This window comes from Mirounga leonina, unplaced genomic scaffold (assembly GCF_011800145.1).
Source record: "Mirounga leonina isolate KUSES-001 unplaced genomic scaffold, KU_Mleo_1.0 Mir_93, whole genome shotgun sequence".
Classification (NCBI taxonomy): domain Eukaryota; kingdom Metazoa; phylum Chordata; class Mammalia; order Carnivora; family Phocidae; genus Mirounga; species Mirounga leonina.
Window position 1 is genome coordinate 23,148,747 of NW_023270854.1, and position 17,477 is coordinate 23,166,223.

Here is a 17,477-nt window from a genome sequence, read left to right on the forward strand (position 1 = left end):
CTGGCTGGCTCAGTTGGTAGAGCAAGCCACTCTTGATCTCAGGGTCGTAAGTTCAAGCCCCACACTGGGCACAGAGCTTACAAAAACAAAACAAAATAAACAACAACTAACTCAGCAGTCTCTACCAAAGCCTGTTCCTCTTCTGATAACCTTTATTTGTGAAGTATTAATTCCACTCAATTACCCAGCACTGGAAAGCTTGGTAAATCATCTTTGCCTACTCTCTGATTCACTACCCTCACATTCTCTCACAAAGTTACATGATTCTCTACCTCAGTCATTTCTAGCAGTCTCCTCCTTTCTGTTCTCCCTGATACTGTTGTAGTTTTGGGCCTCCCTGGCATTTCTATCAATCACTTGGTATTTAACTCATGCTCCCCTCTACTGTTATCTATTTTACATAAATGCCTGCCTTTTCAACTAATTATAAGTCCAATGCAGAGAAGCAGTTTTCTTATACCTCTGAATAGTAAGCATTTGCCCACATTCAGTAAACACATGTGAAATACATGTTGAAGATACACTTTCTGAATAACCCAAGATTACCTCCCTGGGATGGTAGGGGGAGTTGGGAGTCAGAAATCTGGTAGAATCCCAGCTCTCACACTAAGGAGTTGGACAAATTAAGTTAAACTCTCTGAACCTGGATTAAAAGATGCGTACCGAGCTCAAAGGAGAACATCTACATGAAGGGCCTAGCACATAATATTCAGTAAAAAGCAACTACAGGGGCACCTGGCTGGCTCAGCTGATAGAGCACGCAACTCTTGATCTCAGGGTTATGAGTTCAAGCCCCAGGTTGGGCATGAATCCTACTAAAAATAAAAAGGAAGCTATAAACTGAGTACTAAAATGTTCATAGTCTGAATACTAAAATGATTACTTTAAAAGGAGATTTATTTTTTACACATTCTTTCAGTGCTTATTCCAGATTCTTCTATATGGTTCTCAAAGATAAAACAAGGCACTCTGAAAGCCCAGAGGTTTGTCTTCTTAGTGATAGTATCACACGTATTATTACCAAAGTATATGATTAAGGAAACAGGAATTAGATAAAAAATAGAGTCTAAATTTGTTGACTGATACTTGAATTCCGTATTCTTTAAGTTGATTCCTCTTTCAGTTGAACAGTTATTTTCCTAAAACACAATATGCATTTTTCTATTTTTCTCCTATTAAAATATGTCAAAGAATTTAGAAGGGCAAGGACAGAAGTAAACCACTCACCCAAGGCTCACAACTCAAAGCATATAGGAGCCTGGCAAATTATATAAATGAATAAAATGTGGCAGGTTTAAAAAAAGGACTGAGGAGCACAAGTGCAAACCCTTCTAAAGTAGGTAGCCACTATTTAATTCCAGTGGAAATGGCACATGAAAATGCTAGCCCACTGCTGCCAGATCTTCAATGCTCATTTGTGTATGAAATCTCATTTTTTTTAAAAGATTTTATTTATTTATTTGAGAGAGAGAATGAGAGAGAGAGCACATGAGAGGGGGGAGGGTCAGAGGGAGAAGCAGACTCCCTGCTGAGCAGGGAGCCTGATGCAGGACTCGGTCCTGGGACTCCAGGATCATGACCTGAGCTGAAGGCAGTCGCTTAACCAACTGAGCCACCCAGGCGCCCTGAAATCTCATTTTTAAGTATCACCAACTTATTTGTGGAGAAAGGGAGGAAGGAAAAGGGAGAGAAAAACCACTGTGTATGCCAAACAAAACACACCTTCAACTCACATCTGGCCCAAGAGAACCACCGGTTTGAAATCTCTGAATGCCAACCTCATAACAATTTTAATATCTAGACTGAAAGATCTATGGTACAGGAATTGTACTTACCTTATTCATCATATATGCCCACTCCTAGGACATGTAAGTGCTCTTTATTGTCAAACGAATACCTTTCTGTATGTGCTTTCAGATTCATGTTCATGCTATTCCTTTTGCCTAAAACATCCAGTCTCATTTTATCCACCTAGTTAAGTCCTAGTTACCCTTCAAAATGCAGTTTAATGGTCTCTTCCCACCCCCAATGCTGGAGAATGACTTTCCTGGTATGTTTACTCTGTATTCCCTAGTATGTTAATTATCCCCTCCCTCAAATTTAAAACACACCCCAATTACAACTCAACACGTTATAGTTATTTGATTATGTATTTGTCTCACAGTCTGTTGCCACAAATCTAGAAGTTCAAGAAAACAGCAAAACTTTCTCACCTTAGAAATTTCCAGCACCATGCACAGTTCCTGACATATATGAGGCAAACACAGATTGACTAGCTTTTTATTGTAGCATTTCCTTGCAACAAATTTTTTTTTTTTAAGATTTTATTTATTTATTTGACAGAGAGAGACACAGCGAGAGAGGGAACACAAGTAGGGGGAGTGGGAGCGGGAGAAGCAGGCTTCCCACAGAGCAGGGAGCCCGATGCGGGGCTCGATCCCAGGACCCTGGGACCATGACCTGAGCCGAAGGCAGACGCTTAAGGAACGACTGAGCCACCCAGGTGCCCCGTTTGCAACAAATTTTAAAGAATATAAATACTTTTGTTGTTGAATTCATTTCTGATACTACTTTCCAAAAGATTTATGCTAATTTAAAAAGTAATTACAGTGTTTGAATGTAACTATTTCACCACACTCAGATGTTACCATCCCTAAAACTCAAGCTATTTGGGGGCCTAATGTTTTAATTGCACATTTCTTTGAAAACTGATAAAAATGTCTTCACTGGGTACCTGGGTGGCTCAGTTGGTTGAGCGACTGCCTACTGCTCAGGTCATTATCCCGGGGTCCTGGGTCCCACATCAGGCTCCCCCTGCTCTGTGGGGAGCCTACTTCTCCCTCTCCCTCTGTCTGCCACTCCCTCTGCTTGTGCTCTGTGTCAAATAAATAAAATCTTAAAAAAAAAAAAAAAAGTCCTCACTTTCTCAAACACCACGTTCTTGATTTTATGCCTGTTTTACTCCTATAACTACAAGTGCCTAAAACATAATGTAAAGTTCCCTGCATAAAAAATACTACCAACGGGGGTATATAGATGTTTTCCTTCATTAAATAGCTCTAGATAATATTTTAAGAGTGGTATGCAATGATAGGGGGGCTTGGGTGGCTCAGTAGGTCAAGCATCTGACTTCGGCTCAGGTCATGATCTTGGGGTCCTGGGATCCAGCTCAGAATCAGGCTCCCCACTCAGTGGCGAGTCTGCTTCTCCCTCTCCTTCTGCCCTTCCCACTCCCCCTGTTTGTGCTCTCTCTCTCAAATAAAATCTTAAAAAAAAAAAAGAGTGGTATGCAATGATACACAAAAGTACTAGAATGGTATAAATAAATTTGTAAATTCTGATTAAAACTCTAGCAGTATGATAGGGCAAGTTAATATGTCTTTCAGTTCTCTCTAAAATGGGAACAAGCTCTCCTTGCCAACTTTACAGATTCTCTATGGTAATCAAATGCAACACTGTACATAAGAGCAATCTGGGAACCATAAATTGACCAACAAATACTGTATCTACTAGTATGTGCAAAGCACTCCAGATACAAAAAACAAGTAGCACATAATCAGAAAGTGGTTCTCAACTCTATCAGACAAACATCCCATTTTTGTAACAAATAACTTATATCACCTCCTTCTGGCCATCCTGAAACAAAGTTCTAACATCCTTACACATATTTTTTTTTAATTTAACAATGCCTTAATTGTAACATAAAGGAGAAAAAGATTAATATATAATAAAGTGTGCATTTCAATAAAAATGCTCAGGCATGGGGCACCTGGGTGGCTCAGTCAGTTAAGTGTCCAAATCTTGATCTCAGCTTAGTCTTGATCTCAGGGTCATGAATTCAAGCCCTGCATTGGAGCCTACTTAAAAAAAAAAAAAAATTTGCTCAGGCATGATACTTGCACTTACATGTAGAATCATCATAATTATGATAGCATAATTATGACAAATTCAGACCTTCCAAGACAGGTGTGTTATTTTGGCAACTCAAATAGCACAATGGCACTGCAGATGGTGACATGGATTTCCTCAAACAGTAAATTCTTTATAAAATTCCAAACAAAACAACTTCAATTTAAGAAAAAGAATTAAGAGAAACTTAATTCCTGAAAAAATGAATATATATTAAGAGTTAGGGGCACCTGGGTGGCTCAGTCAGTTGGGCGTTTGCCTTCAGCTCAGATCATGATCCTAGGGTCTTGAGATCGAGCCCCACATCAGGCTCCCTGCTCAACGGGGAATCTGCTTTTCTCTCTCCCTCTGCTCTTCCCCCTGCTTGTACTTTTTCTTTCTCTGTCAAGTAAATGTATAAAATCTTAGGGGAAAAAAAAAAGATGGAGTTAGATAATTAATTATAGGTTTACCTCCTACATGAATTTCTGGGTCATGTGAAAGTGTTATGGGATGCATTCTTCACAGTCCCTCACATTATAGGATGGCATCCTTTGCCCCCATCTACCAATGCTCCTCTAATTTCCACAACATCCCTTAAAGTACAGTACTTATTCCACTGAGAACCACTAATCTAGAAGACCCAATCCCATTACTACACTAAGTAAGAGATGAGAATAGAGACAGCTATTAAACTGATTTGGGACTATAAATGAGAAAGCACAGGAAGTCCAGAGGTAAGAAGTCTTACCATGGTTTAGCAATAAGGCTAGGCTATGCTACATGGCAGCAATAAGCAAACCCAAAAATATCAGTAAGCTTAAAACAAAGATTTCCTGCATAAGCTAAACTATATGTCTGTCTCAGATAAACGGATCACTACTCACTATCATTTTTCAGGAATTAGGCTAACAAAGGCTCCATCACTACATACGTCCTCAAATGGCAGGGGAAAAGACAGGATAACTCATGCACTGTCTTTTAAAAGTCTATCACTTCCGTTCACATTTGATTGGCCAACGTCATATGGCCATGCCAGTGGTTCTCAACCAGGAAAACTCTGTCCCTCAGGGGACTTGGCAATATCTAAAGACATTTTTGATTGTCACAACTGGAATGGGAAGGTGGGAAGCAGAGAACTACTGGTATCAAGTAGTAAAGGCCAGAGCTGTTGCTAAACATCCTGCAATGCACAGGACTGCACCTCATGACAAAAATTTAGCCAGCCCAAAATGTCAATAGTGCTGAAACTGAGATATCCTGAGCCACGCTTAATTTCAATGTGGGGAAGGGAGACAGAGAAGTGCAGAGAGCCATCAGAATACTGGTGGAATAATACTAATAACTACCACATGTGAATAAGAATTTGCCAGGCTGAAGGAAAATCAGGAAAAGCAGAGGGATAAGAGTGCAGATGTTTTTCTAGAGTAGGTTCATCACAGGAAAAAGGAAGGAACAATGGCATTAGATTTGCCTTAGAAAGGAAACTATAATGAAAGCATGGAGAATAACTTTGGAAAGGGAAACAAAACTAGTTAGGAGACAGTGATCAGAAAAGCGATAGGCTCTAGATTAGGGGCATGGGCAATGGAAACAAAGGGGGAATCAATATTTCTAAGTAGAACAGACTAGATTTTTTAAGGGGTGAAAAGAAGGGACAGTCAAAAGAGGACCTATTTCATAGTTAACTGAATGATAAGAATACAAGATTTAAAAAGGTAAGTAACATATTCAGTTTTAAATACACTGAGTTTGAAGAGCTCAGTAGAAAAGTTAAGCCTATTCAAAAGTCTCTAAAATACAGATATTAAAGTCTCTATAACAGAACAAACCATCCTATGGTGACAGGGGTAATGGGAGGTAAAAAGTCAGCAAAAGGGACAGAGGTTCATACTTATATCTGTCTACCTATTGTGTGTTTTGTCTCTAGCCTTGCTATTAATCATAAGCTATCACCTATTACGGACCACAGGTCTAATAGGAACTCCATGGACTACAAAGCCAGATAACCAGGCTAATTAAGATACTCTCTAAAAGTGGGGGTGCCTGGGTGGCACAGTCGGTTACGCGTCCAACTCTTGGTTTCGGTGCTGGTTGCAATCTCAGGACTGAGATCAAGCCCCACCTAGGGCTCTGCACTCAGCAAGGAGTCTGCTTGGGACTCTCCCTCTCCCTCTGCCCCTCCTCCCTGTATGCACATATGTGTGCGTGTGTGCTCTCTCTCATAAATAAACTCTCTAAAATAAAAAAAAGTTGAGCGTTGGTCTGAGAGGTTCTCATGAGAATTCATAAACTTTAAAAAATGTTGACTTTTTTTATTTCTCAGATGTCGGTTTACTTTTGAATTATCGGCAGCATTAAAAAATGCAAAACAGGGCGCGTGGGTGGCTCAGTTGGTTAAGCGACTGCCTTCGGCTCAGGTCATGATCCTGGAGTCCCGGGTTCGAGTCCCGCATCGGGCTCCCTGCTCAGCAGGGAGTCTGCTTCTCCCTCTGACCCTCCTCCCTCTCATGCTCTCTGTCTCTCATTCTCTCTCTCTCAAATAAATAAATAAAATCCGTAAAAAAAAAAAATGCAAAACAAAATATGTAAGTATATTTTCTAGAAATTATAGGTATTTTGATCAATGATCAATAGACTACTTAATACGAGAATATGACATAAGTACTTACGTCTAACAAGGGGGAAAAAAAAACCTGGCTTGGTGAAATATCATTAGAAAGAAATTCTAAGTATAGGCTTACAAGCAGAAAACAAAAAGGTGTGCAGGCTTAGTTCAACTGCCTATAGCAGAAGTTACAGCCTAGATCCTAAACAGAGGAAGGTCTGAAAATTGGGGTTCCTTAAACTGAGGGTAACTGGAGGAGCACTCCCAAGAGCACAAAAGATTATGTGCACAGGTATTAATGATTATAAAATCTGAGATGTGAATGATACAATCAAACAAAATGAATGTCTATTATAACTTTTTTTTTTTTAAAGATTTTATTTTTATTTATTTGAGAGACAGAATGAGATAGAGAGAGAGAGCATGAGAGGGGGGAGGGTCAGAGGGAGAAGCAGACTCCCTGTGGAGCAGGGAGCCCGATGCGGGACTCGATCCCGGGACTCCAGGATCACGACCTGAGCCGAAGGCAGTCGCTTAACCAACTGAGCCACCCAGGCGCCCTGTTATAACTTTTAAGATGAACTACAAGGGACAAATTTAGAGATAAACTTCTTGTTCACCCACAGGTCTTGGGTAAGTGCCATACTGGTGTACCAGGCTTCACCTTAAAAAATCTTATTTAAAAATTAACTTTGGGGGCGCCTGGGTGGCTCAGTCGTTAAGCGTCTGCCTTCGGCTCAGATCATGATCCCAGGGTCCTGGGATCGAGCCCCGCATCGGGCTCCCTGCTCGGCAGGAAGCCTGCTTCTCCCTCTCCCACTCCCCCTGCTTGTGTTTCCTCTCTCACTGTGTCTCTCTCTGTCAAATAAATAAAATAAAATCTATAAAAAAAAATTAACTTTGTAACTAGACTTTCTCTGGGGATAATTCTGTAATGTATAAAAATATCAAATCACCATGATGTACACCTGAAACTAATAAGATATTGTATGTCAGTTATACCTCAAAAAAAAAAAATTTGCTGGGATGCCTGGGTGGCTCAGTTGTTCAAGCATGTGCTTTCCACTAAGGTCATTATCCCAGGGTCCTGGTATCAAGCCCTTCGTAGGGCTCCCTGCTCAGCGGGGAGTCCACTTTTCCCACTCCCTACAAATAAATAAATAAAGTCTTAAAAAAAAAGTTTGCTTCAATGGAGACTTAACCCCTCTGCATTTCTGAGTTGCATCATCTGGCCCCTTTGGTTGCTGCACCAGAAACAAGATCCCATGCCCTACCACACAGCATCTCATCCAGGTCCCAGAGGAGGGGGAGAGGCCAGAAACTCAAGGTGGTGACTGGTCAGTCTGACTGTGCAGCAGGCCCAATGACTGGTCACCTCCAGGTGGTAAAGCCATGTAGTCACAAACAGAAGAAGAAGACGAGAGCAGCAGCTGGAACAGAACAAGCTGCTAAAGATCTGGGAGGTGATGGCATCAAAAGAATCTTAGCATAAGATGTGCCTCTTCTGAGTATTTCATATCAGAGTTTCATACTGTTATTGATAGGGTGTTACAGGCTGAAATGTACCCCCTGCCCCGCCTGCCAAATTTGTATGTTGAAGCTCTAATCTAACCCCTCAGAATGTGACTATATTTGGAGACAGAGCTTTAAAGAGGTTAATTAAGGTTAAATGAAGTCATTAGGGTGGGTCCTGATCTAATGTGATTTGTGTCCTTATAAGAAGAGATTACGACACAGACATGTACAGAGAGAAGACCATGTGAAGAGACAGGGTAGAAGACAGAGCCATCTACAAGCCAAGGAAATAAACCTCAGAAGAAACCAACCCTTGCTGACACTTTGATCTTGGTCTTCCAGCCTCCAGAACTGTGAGAAAATAAACTTCTGTTGATAAGCAAAAAACAAAACAAAATTAAAAAACACATTTTTCTAGATTCATAAATTAGAGGTTGTTAAAAAAAGAATCAACAAAGTCCTCTAGGTGACACCTGTTTTTTGTCAGCCAAAAATTCTGTAATTGATTTTCCAAGGAAAATCTCCCCATCTGGGCAGGTGGGATAATCCCCAGCCTCACTAACCAGGGTCACCTCCTAGCCACATTAGTTGTTTCAAAGATGGAAAAGGACCCAAGTCAGATCGATGACACAGCTCCAGGACTTCTGCTGGAACTACAGAGGGAATAAAAATCTCTCTGCTGGACTTAACACTAGGAGTAGCCTGGAGATGACCTGAGACTTAAACAGAAAGGAAAGCAAAGCCAAGGGCACCTGGGTGGCTCAGTCCTTTAAGCGTCTGCCTTTGGCTCAGGTCATGATCCCAGGGGCCTGGCATCAAGTCCACACATGGGGCTCCCTGCTCAGCAGGGAGTCTGCTTCTCCCTCTCCCTCTGCCTGCAGCTCCCCTGCTTGTGCGTGCGCCCTCTCTCTCTAACAGATTAATAAAATCTTAAAAAAAAAAAAAAAAGGCAAAGCCAAGACAAAGAGTCCTGATGATACTGGAGGGTTGTGACCTAGGATCCAGCACCGAGGCCAGCTCTATTTTCAGACCAAGCCAATGAATTCCTCTTTTGACAAAGTTTGACTGCTCTATGTTTCCTGGTACATAATTACTGAACAAAAATTAAATTAACATTCTCAGAATTAACAGTGATATAGAATTAACAATGATATAATACAAACCACATAAAAATTGGAACCAATCAGTAATCTAGTCAATAATACAGATAATTAGTTACTTGAAAATAGCAGTTGTCAAACTCTCTGGTCTCAGGTCCCCTTATTTACATTCTTAATTATTGAGATTCCAAATAGCTTTTATGTTCTAAAACTTAAAGGTGTTTAAATATGTATTTTAAATAATAAGAAGTCCAGTATGTGTTAATTAATGTTTTATGAAAAAATAACTATTTTCCAAAGCAGACAAAAATATCAGTATTCAGAGTGACACTGTTTTCCATTTTTGCTAATTTCTTTAATGTCTAACTTAAAAGAAGACAGCTGGATTCTCATATTTGTTTCTGCATTCAATCTGTTCTGATATGTTGTTTCGGTTAAAGTACATGAAGAAAATGTGCCTCACATACATACATACTTGGAAAAGAGAAAAGTACTTTAATGGCCTTTTTAGATAATAATGGTTATTCATCTTTTATTCTTACTTTTTTTTTTTTTAAGATTTTATTTATTTATTTGACAGAGAGAAACACAGAGAGAGCAGGAACACAAGCAGGGGGAGTGGGAGAGGGAGAAGCAGGCTTCCCGCGGAGCAGGGAGCCCGATGCGGGGCTTGATCCCAGGACCCTGGGATCATGACCTGAGCCGAAGGCAGATGCTTAATGACTGAGCCACCCAGGTGCCCTATTCATCTTTTATTCAACACAAAAATGCAACAAATGGCAATCCTTGAGAGAGCTTGTTTGGAGGTTCTAGCAGGGGAGCGCAGCTACTCGTATACCCTTGACCGAAGAACAGTCCTCCTCTATTGGGGAAGGTCGTCCTCTTCGACCGAGCGCGCAGCTTCGGGAGGGACGCACATGGAGTGGTAAGGGAGGAAGGGGACACCCGCCTAGCCAGCCAGATCAGCCGAATCAACCCTGGCAATCAATGGGGTGACAGATGTCGCAGCCAGATCGCCCTCACATCCAACAAATGGCAATCCTGAAAGGTTAGCTGCAATGTAGAATCTGAAACTATTATCAATGAACCTCTTGGCTCTGTTATATAAAGATCCATTGGTGTATATTGTACTTTGAATGGATCTCCTACCCATTGGTCACTGAAAAATACTGGTTCAATGAATTATACAGATCTTCCAAATGCTGACACATTTCTTACACAATATTTATTTTTTAAAAATCACATTCGTTAATATCACCACCAACCTCATCAGAAAAGTCTTTAAGTATTACGCAGCTGGCAAGCCCATGTGGCAGACACAAATTTTCAAATCTAAAATTTTCACTTGGAAGATCATATTTTATCATTGGCAACAACTAGTTATTCTTGAGTGTCAGGCCCACTTCACTAATTTTCAAGGAAATTCCTGACAAATATCCAAGTCTGACTAACTATGGTTCTTCTATTAGTCGTTCTTTTAAGTAAAAATAAGAGAGGTATTCCACTAAAAAAAAGCAGCTAATTTACCTTGCAGTTCAACCACACAAGTACCATTCCTAGAGATGAACCTTGTACTTGGATGTGCACAAGAAGAACTTTATTCACACTTCCATTTAATCACACTGAATATTAAAAAGATAGGCACTCCAGGGTAGAGATTTTAAAAATAAAACTTTTTACTGCTTCACCAAAGATATTTTTAAGTGAAACAACATGTTTTCAAATGCTTAACGTGTATTTGGCTGTGAAGAACACAGTAAAGATTCACAGTTTGATGCCACTGCCTTGATTCATGCTAAGGTGCCAGTGGTTTACCACCCACCACTGCTTCTTCACCATCAGTGCAAATGTCAACACAGAAAAACAGCAAGTAACATGTTTTATTATGAAAACAATTTAAGGGGCGCCTGGGTGGCTCAGTCATTAAGCGTCTGCCTTCGGCTCAGGTCATGATCCCGGGGCCCTAGGATCAAGCCCCACATCGGGCTCCTTGCTCAGCAGGAAGCCTGCTTCTCCCTCTCCCACTCCCCCTGCTTGTATTCCCTCTCTCACTGTCTCTGTCAAATAAATAAATAAAATCTTAAAAAAAAAAAAAAAAGAGGGGCGCCTGGGTGGCTCAGTCGTTAAGCGTCTGCCTTCGGCTCAGGTCATGGTCCCAGAGTCCTGGGATCGAGCCCCGCATCGGGCTCCCTGCTCCGTGGGAAGCCTGCTTCTCCCTCTCCCACTCCCCCTGCTTGTGTTCCCTCTCTCGCTGTCCCTCTCTCTGTCAAATAAATAAAATCTTTAAAAAGAAAACATTTTGACTTCATGAACCTCCTAAAAGAACAGGGTCATGGGGACCCCAGGAGTCTGTGGACTACACTTTGGGAAACACTATTTTAAAAGACTGAAAATTAAGATGAATTTTAATAACTGATAGCTAAAAAATACATGTCATAAAACCTCTGAAACGAAGAAAACTATGAATTTATCTAGCTTATTCTTTCAAAAGGGGTGTTTCAGAATCCCTGCAGGTTAGTCCAGCACTACTAACTATATATCAAGAGTGGGGCCCCACCTAAAAAGCACTCTAAGAGTTTGAGGTGCTGTCAGTTTTAAAAAGCACTGATCTAGTCTATACTAACCTACACATTTCACTTTACAAATTACCAAAATGATAGTGAAACAAATTACAATATGAATATATGCGACTGATTAAAAAACTAATTGCACGAAAGTCATGTCATTTTTCTTTACTATTAACTAGCTGCCTAATTTCAACATCTATACACATAAAATTCTTCCTTTAATTTTAGTGAGGCATATCTATGACACAGAGGTACCTAGTGTGTTTATGTACAATGATACCTGGTTTATCTTACTCCATTAAGTACTACTTCCGGTCATTCTTTTCATCAGATGATTGAATTATTACAATGATTAGCATCTATTGATATGCTCTACCATTCACTAGCAAATACTGCTGATAAATATCCTTAAGTTTTACATTTAGAGATACATTTTGACTTAAAAAAATCTGAGTTCATCCACATTAAAACAAAGAAATCATACCTTACTACAAAAGACAATATTCAGTAGCAGTCCTTAAAAAAACAAACGAAATGATATGCATTCTAAACATGCAAATTGGGGTTTGACGGATTTTAAGTAAATTACTCCAGTGCATCAATGATTGCGAAATAAAGCCTGTCACATATTAAAGCAAAGCAATAAGGATAAAATATCCAAAGCCTTTAAAATCAAGAAGTACTTTTTTTTTTTTTTAATCATAGATTCCCATGCCTCCTCCACTCAATTCCCATTCTGAATCTGTGTGTGCTGGAATGGAGCGTGGGAAGAGAAAAATAATTAAAAAAAAAAAAAAAAAGCTCTTCCAGAGATGAAGATGCATCTACTCTTCGACCAGCACTTAGGAACTACTGCAGGTGATGTAAATGGAGAACTGAATATGCCCTCCTTAGATGATTTCTAAAGAAATGCTAACTAGTTGGGGGGGGCGCCTGGGTGGCTCAGTCGTTAAGCGTCTGCCTTCGGCTCAGGTCGAGATCCCAGGGTCCTAGGATCGAGCCCCATATCGGGCTCCCTGCTCGGCAGGAAGCCTGCTTCTCCCTCTCCCAATCCCCCTGCTTGTGTTCCCTCTCTCGCTGTGTCTCTCTCTGTCAAATAAATAAAATCTTAAAAAAAAAAGAAAGAAAAGAAATGCTAACTAGTTGGGCTTGCTGAGCAACTGTCTCACAGCATATAACTTAACTCCTGACAGCAAAAGCTAAGTGCAAACTTGCCTCTCAGGAACCAGTGAAACGACCAGTTAACTGGTGCCTAGAAAATTTATGGTTTCCAAGCAGATTAACCCCCCTTGAAGACCAAATTCCACTGGGAGTTTAGATGCTAATTTTGGCACCTGAAAAAAGTCCTAAGTCTCTAAAGAGAGCCCAAATAAGCATTTTAGAGTACTTTAAGAAAAAGATCAACTTCCTATTTAGAATAGTAATGCTATACCAACTTCTTATCACGGGATATACAAGTCCCTAAAACTTGCTACCAGACATTTCAAATGAAGTGAGAAAATGAACAAAGAGAGGAGAGAGGAACAAATGAAGGGACAAACACTGAAGCAAAACAAATGTGGCAATACCTTCAAAAGACCTATTACGTTAGATGTGAGATGATTTACACAGTACATACGTATGTCATTGTATTAAAGGATGGAAGTGAAACAGTTCAAAATATAAAGTTAGAGGACCCTAATAGCTAAGCCACCTCCAACTCTAATCTTGCTGCACCCCAGGCCAACTGAATCACAATTTCTGGAGGTGGGATCCAGTATATTTCAAAGCTCCCCAGAAGATTTCAAAATGCAGCCAAGGTTGAAAACCACTATCCTAAACCTTGGGAGTAAAAAAGCAATAAAAAGATGAACCCCACACAGTTACAAGTTCTCCAAAGTGCAAACAATTTTCATTTAAAATGTAAATAATATAGTCTTCAAGCTTAAATGTATTTACAATTATCACCAACTTTAAATTAAGATGTTATAACAATCTTTACAGTCTCTGGTATCTATCTATCTGACCTATGATATAATTTGCAGTAGCAAATAACCAAGACTTAAATTATAAGGTTCTGACTGCCTATCATCATCTTAGTGTTACATAAGTAAGCACTACCCTAGTTTCTATCCACTCTCATGGTTAAAACAAATTTTCCTGGATGCCAATCACACCACAAAATAATGTCAAGGTGACACAACCTAAAATACCTTGTTCATGAGAAACTGGAATTCAGCCACATTTCCCATCACCAAAATTACACATTTTAAAATGAGGAAAAAAATCCAAAAATTCTAAATCTGACTCATTACCAAGCATATGTTTTGTCATATTATGATGCAAACGGTATCATACTGAAAATTGCTCAAATGAATATCTACACATATTTGTTAACTGTTTGTCTTTTTAAAACAATCAAATCTTCATCAGCTGTTGGGTAAAAATCCCAAAATTTGATAATTTAACAAAATTATCCTGTGTTATGGTGATCCAAGTCCTTCAACTCTCATTTAGTGCAGAAAAGAATGAAATCAATGAAACTGTTTTAGTCATGTTAGTTTTTTACACATGATTAAGCATCATTTCAGAGTCAACCTTTAATCACTTAAGCAAAACAAAAATTTCTGCCTAAATACACAATCTTCTAGAAAAAAAGGAAATCAAAACATGTACAATGAGCACTGAAATGGCCAACATAAGATTTTAAAGACCCATTCACTCTAAAAATCACTGAATGAAAAATGAAAAAAAGTTAGGCATAAGTTAGAGATGGACAATGTAGAACTGAAATAAGTTTAAATGTAAGAAAAATAATGTACTCACCAAAATAGGCAAACTTTTAGATGAGACAAATTATGCATTTTAAATATAATGAACAAGGCAGATCCTGTAGGGTTAACTGCTCTAGTAGAGGCCTCAGCAACTCACAGCTCAATTAGAATAGCATCTAATGATGTTACTATAACACCAGCTCAATCAGAAAAAAAAACAGCTTCCAAGCCAGAGAGCTGGAGTGTGACTGGGCAGCATAAATTAGTTTAATACTTGCTCTTTAATTGGGGGGGGGGGGCCTAAAGGGAATGCAGAAAAAATAATTCACACACAAAGAAACAGCTTAAGCTTAAGGAAAGTGAAGCATACACAGATTTTTAGAAATGATTTGCTGCTTCATAGTATAAGCAGAATTGCTTCAAGTAGCAAAGCCATCAGAAAGGCCAATGATCCATATAAAATGTATTCTAAAAATTTCAAATTCACTTTCTCATCCCAAATTTTCATTAAATCTTGGCGCCTGGGTGGCTCAGTCAGTTAAGCGTCTGCCTTCGGCTCAGGTCATGATCCCAGGGTCCAGGGATCGAGTCCCTGCTCGCTTCTCCCTCTGCCTGCCACTCTCCCTGCCTGTGTTCTCTCTCTCACTCTCTCTCTCAAATAAATAAAATAAATAAATAAAATCTTAAAAAATTTTTTTTCATTAAATCTGCAACTGATTTGCAGTTCTTTTCTAAGCTCAAGATTTACAATGATGGCACTTAGCTAAACAGAGAAGCTTCTACTTAGGCACTCCCACCTCAAAAATAAAAAAATTAAGATGTCTCTTTAAAGCAACCTCACCCAAAAACCTGGAAAGCAAAGAAAAAGCCACTTCTATTAACAGACTCACAAAATGTTATATCAATTTTCTCTAGAAAGGCTTTTAGTTTTAATTCCAACGACTTAAACCTACATAATTCATTACCACCTTCAGACCTAAAAATACTGCAAATCGTAAATGCTCAGCCTGCCTGTATTACTCTGATCTGTAACAAGCCCTTTTAAGAAAACAAAATCATAACTTATGAAACATTAACAGAATATCGTATTTTAAAATATTAATTATATCATTTACAACTTGAAATGTCATATATTAAGCATATCAGAACTTTTCAAAAGACAAAATAAGAAGTCCTTAGCAGAAAAAGAAAAGTTACACATTAGAACTTCCTACGCTGTATTTCAACTGAAATACATTTAGTCTCGGTACAACAAGGCAAAGGCAATTTATGAAATCCACAATAAATCCGCTATTTATTCCGATGCAATGTTCTAAATCTGATTAGTTTTTGAAAGTATGCATTTCTTTATTTTCTCCTAAGGCTACATGGTCTCTTCCAACAAAAATACTGAACCTATTTTTTAAAACCCACATAATCGAACTGCTATCGAGACTAAAAAGATGCTAATTCTGGCAAAAGTCAAAGGTTGTTAACAAATTAGCCAAGATTACATGCCTTTAGAAAATTAATTCAGACTAATTAAAATGATTCCAGATTATCTTGTATTTATAATTCCGGAATAACCCGCAGTTTCACCTTAAACTATGGTGCAAAAATTAAAGGCATTAAGAAACTAAATTGAAAATAATCAGAAATAGGGACGCCTGGGTGGCTCAGTCATTAAGCGTCTGCCTTCGGCTCGGGTCATGATCCCAGGGTCCTGGGATCGAGCCCCGCATCAGGCTCCCTGCTCAGTGGGAAGCCTGCTTCTCCCTCTCCCACTCCCCCTGCTTGTGTTCCCTCTCTCGCTGTGTCTCTCTCTGTCAAATAAATAAATAAAATCTTTAAAAAAAAGAAAAAGAAAATAATCAGAAATAAATATATTCATTAAAAAATTTTTTGCTAGGGTTTTCGGGGGGGGGGGGAATAGCTATCAATCATCAACAGAGTTTTTAAAAACCTCCCCATACCCGCAAAGAAATCTTTCAAGTTAACCAAACACACCCATTTCTTTGAAAATCTTGCCTGAGAAATTATAACCCCAGTTTGGGGCATGTGATGGAGCCACCGCCCTACATCCTACACCAATTTCACTCTCAGTACTTGTAGTCCTAGCAATAAAATAATCCATGTCTTTTATTTTTTATTAGGAGTAGGTGGGGCTGGGGGTGGCGGTCAGTCAGGTGCTGAGAATGCTTCCCGCATACCGCCATCACCTACAATACTCAAAAAAGTGAGTGAACACATCAAAGCCAGAAACAAAAACTGGAATGACACAACCAGGAAGGGAAAGTAAAGGACAAAGAGAAAACAAAAATTTCCTTGAGAAAAGAAATTAAGGCCGGCCATTTACAACTTTCATTTACACCTAAAGCGACACACTCCAGCCTACCCGGCGCGCTCGGCTGGGGCGGACAGTGAAACTACTCAAGAACAACAAAGAGAAGCGGCAGCCGCAGCGGGAGTACGGGTCCGAGTTTAACTTGATTCGGCCACACAACGCAAGGGGAGTTCGGGGCCGGAGGACCGGGCCCGGAGCCCGAGGGACGCGAGGCCCCGCGGCCCCGCCGGCCCTGCGTTGGGGCCGCCGGCCGGGCCCGTCAGGGAGCCGCGCTCGCTCTCCCCGCGCACCCGCCGGCCTCCCGCTCGCTCCCTGCCGCCGCCGCCGCCGGGAGCCCGCCCCGGGGCGGGGAAGCCGCGGGCGGGGTGCGCGGGCCCGGCCGGGGGAAGGGGAGGGGACATGGCGCGTTACCTGGGTTCGGGCGATGGCGAGGAGTGTCCGCTCTCCCGCCGCGTCTCGTCCGCGGGGGCGCCGGGCCCGTCGCTCCCCCGGCGGCCCGGAGCGCTCCTCGGTCCCCGCCCCGCCGCGTCCGGGCCAGGCCGCCCCTCCTCGGCGCCGCGCCACAGCCCGCGCGGGCCGCCTCGAGCTCCCGGGCCGCCCCGCGGCGCGGTGCCTCTCTCGCTGGACCCCGGCTCCCCTCACCCGCTCCTGCCGCCCTGGGCGGCCGTGGAGTTAAGGGGAGGGCGGGAAGGGCCTCCCGAGGAGAGCGGGCGGGCGCGAACG

At 40.9% G+C, this 17,477-nt stretch overlaps 1 protein-coding gene across 3 annotated transcripts in view; it reads right to left on the minus strand.

Moving 5' to 3' along the window:
* The window catches only part of SMAD4 (SMAD family member 4), a 60,375-nt gene extending 43,066 nt beyond the window's left edge, over positions 1 to 17,309 (minus strand). For all 3 annotated transcript variants that reach the window (XR_004677646.1, XM_034996066.1, XM_034996067.1), the window contains exon 1: positions 17,166 to 17,309. The gene's annotated coding sequence lies outside the window, so the exon portion shown is untranslated. The remainder of the gene's footprint in view (positions 1 to 17,165) is intronic.
* Positions 17,310 to 17,477: the final 168 nt, after the last annotated feature.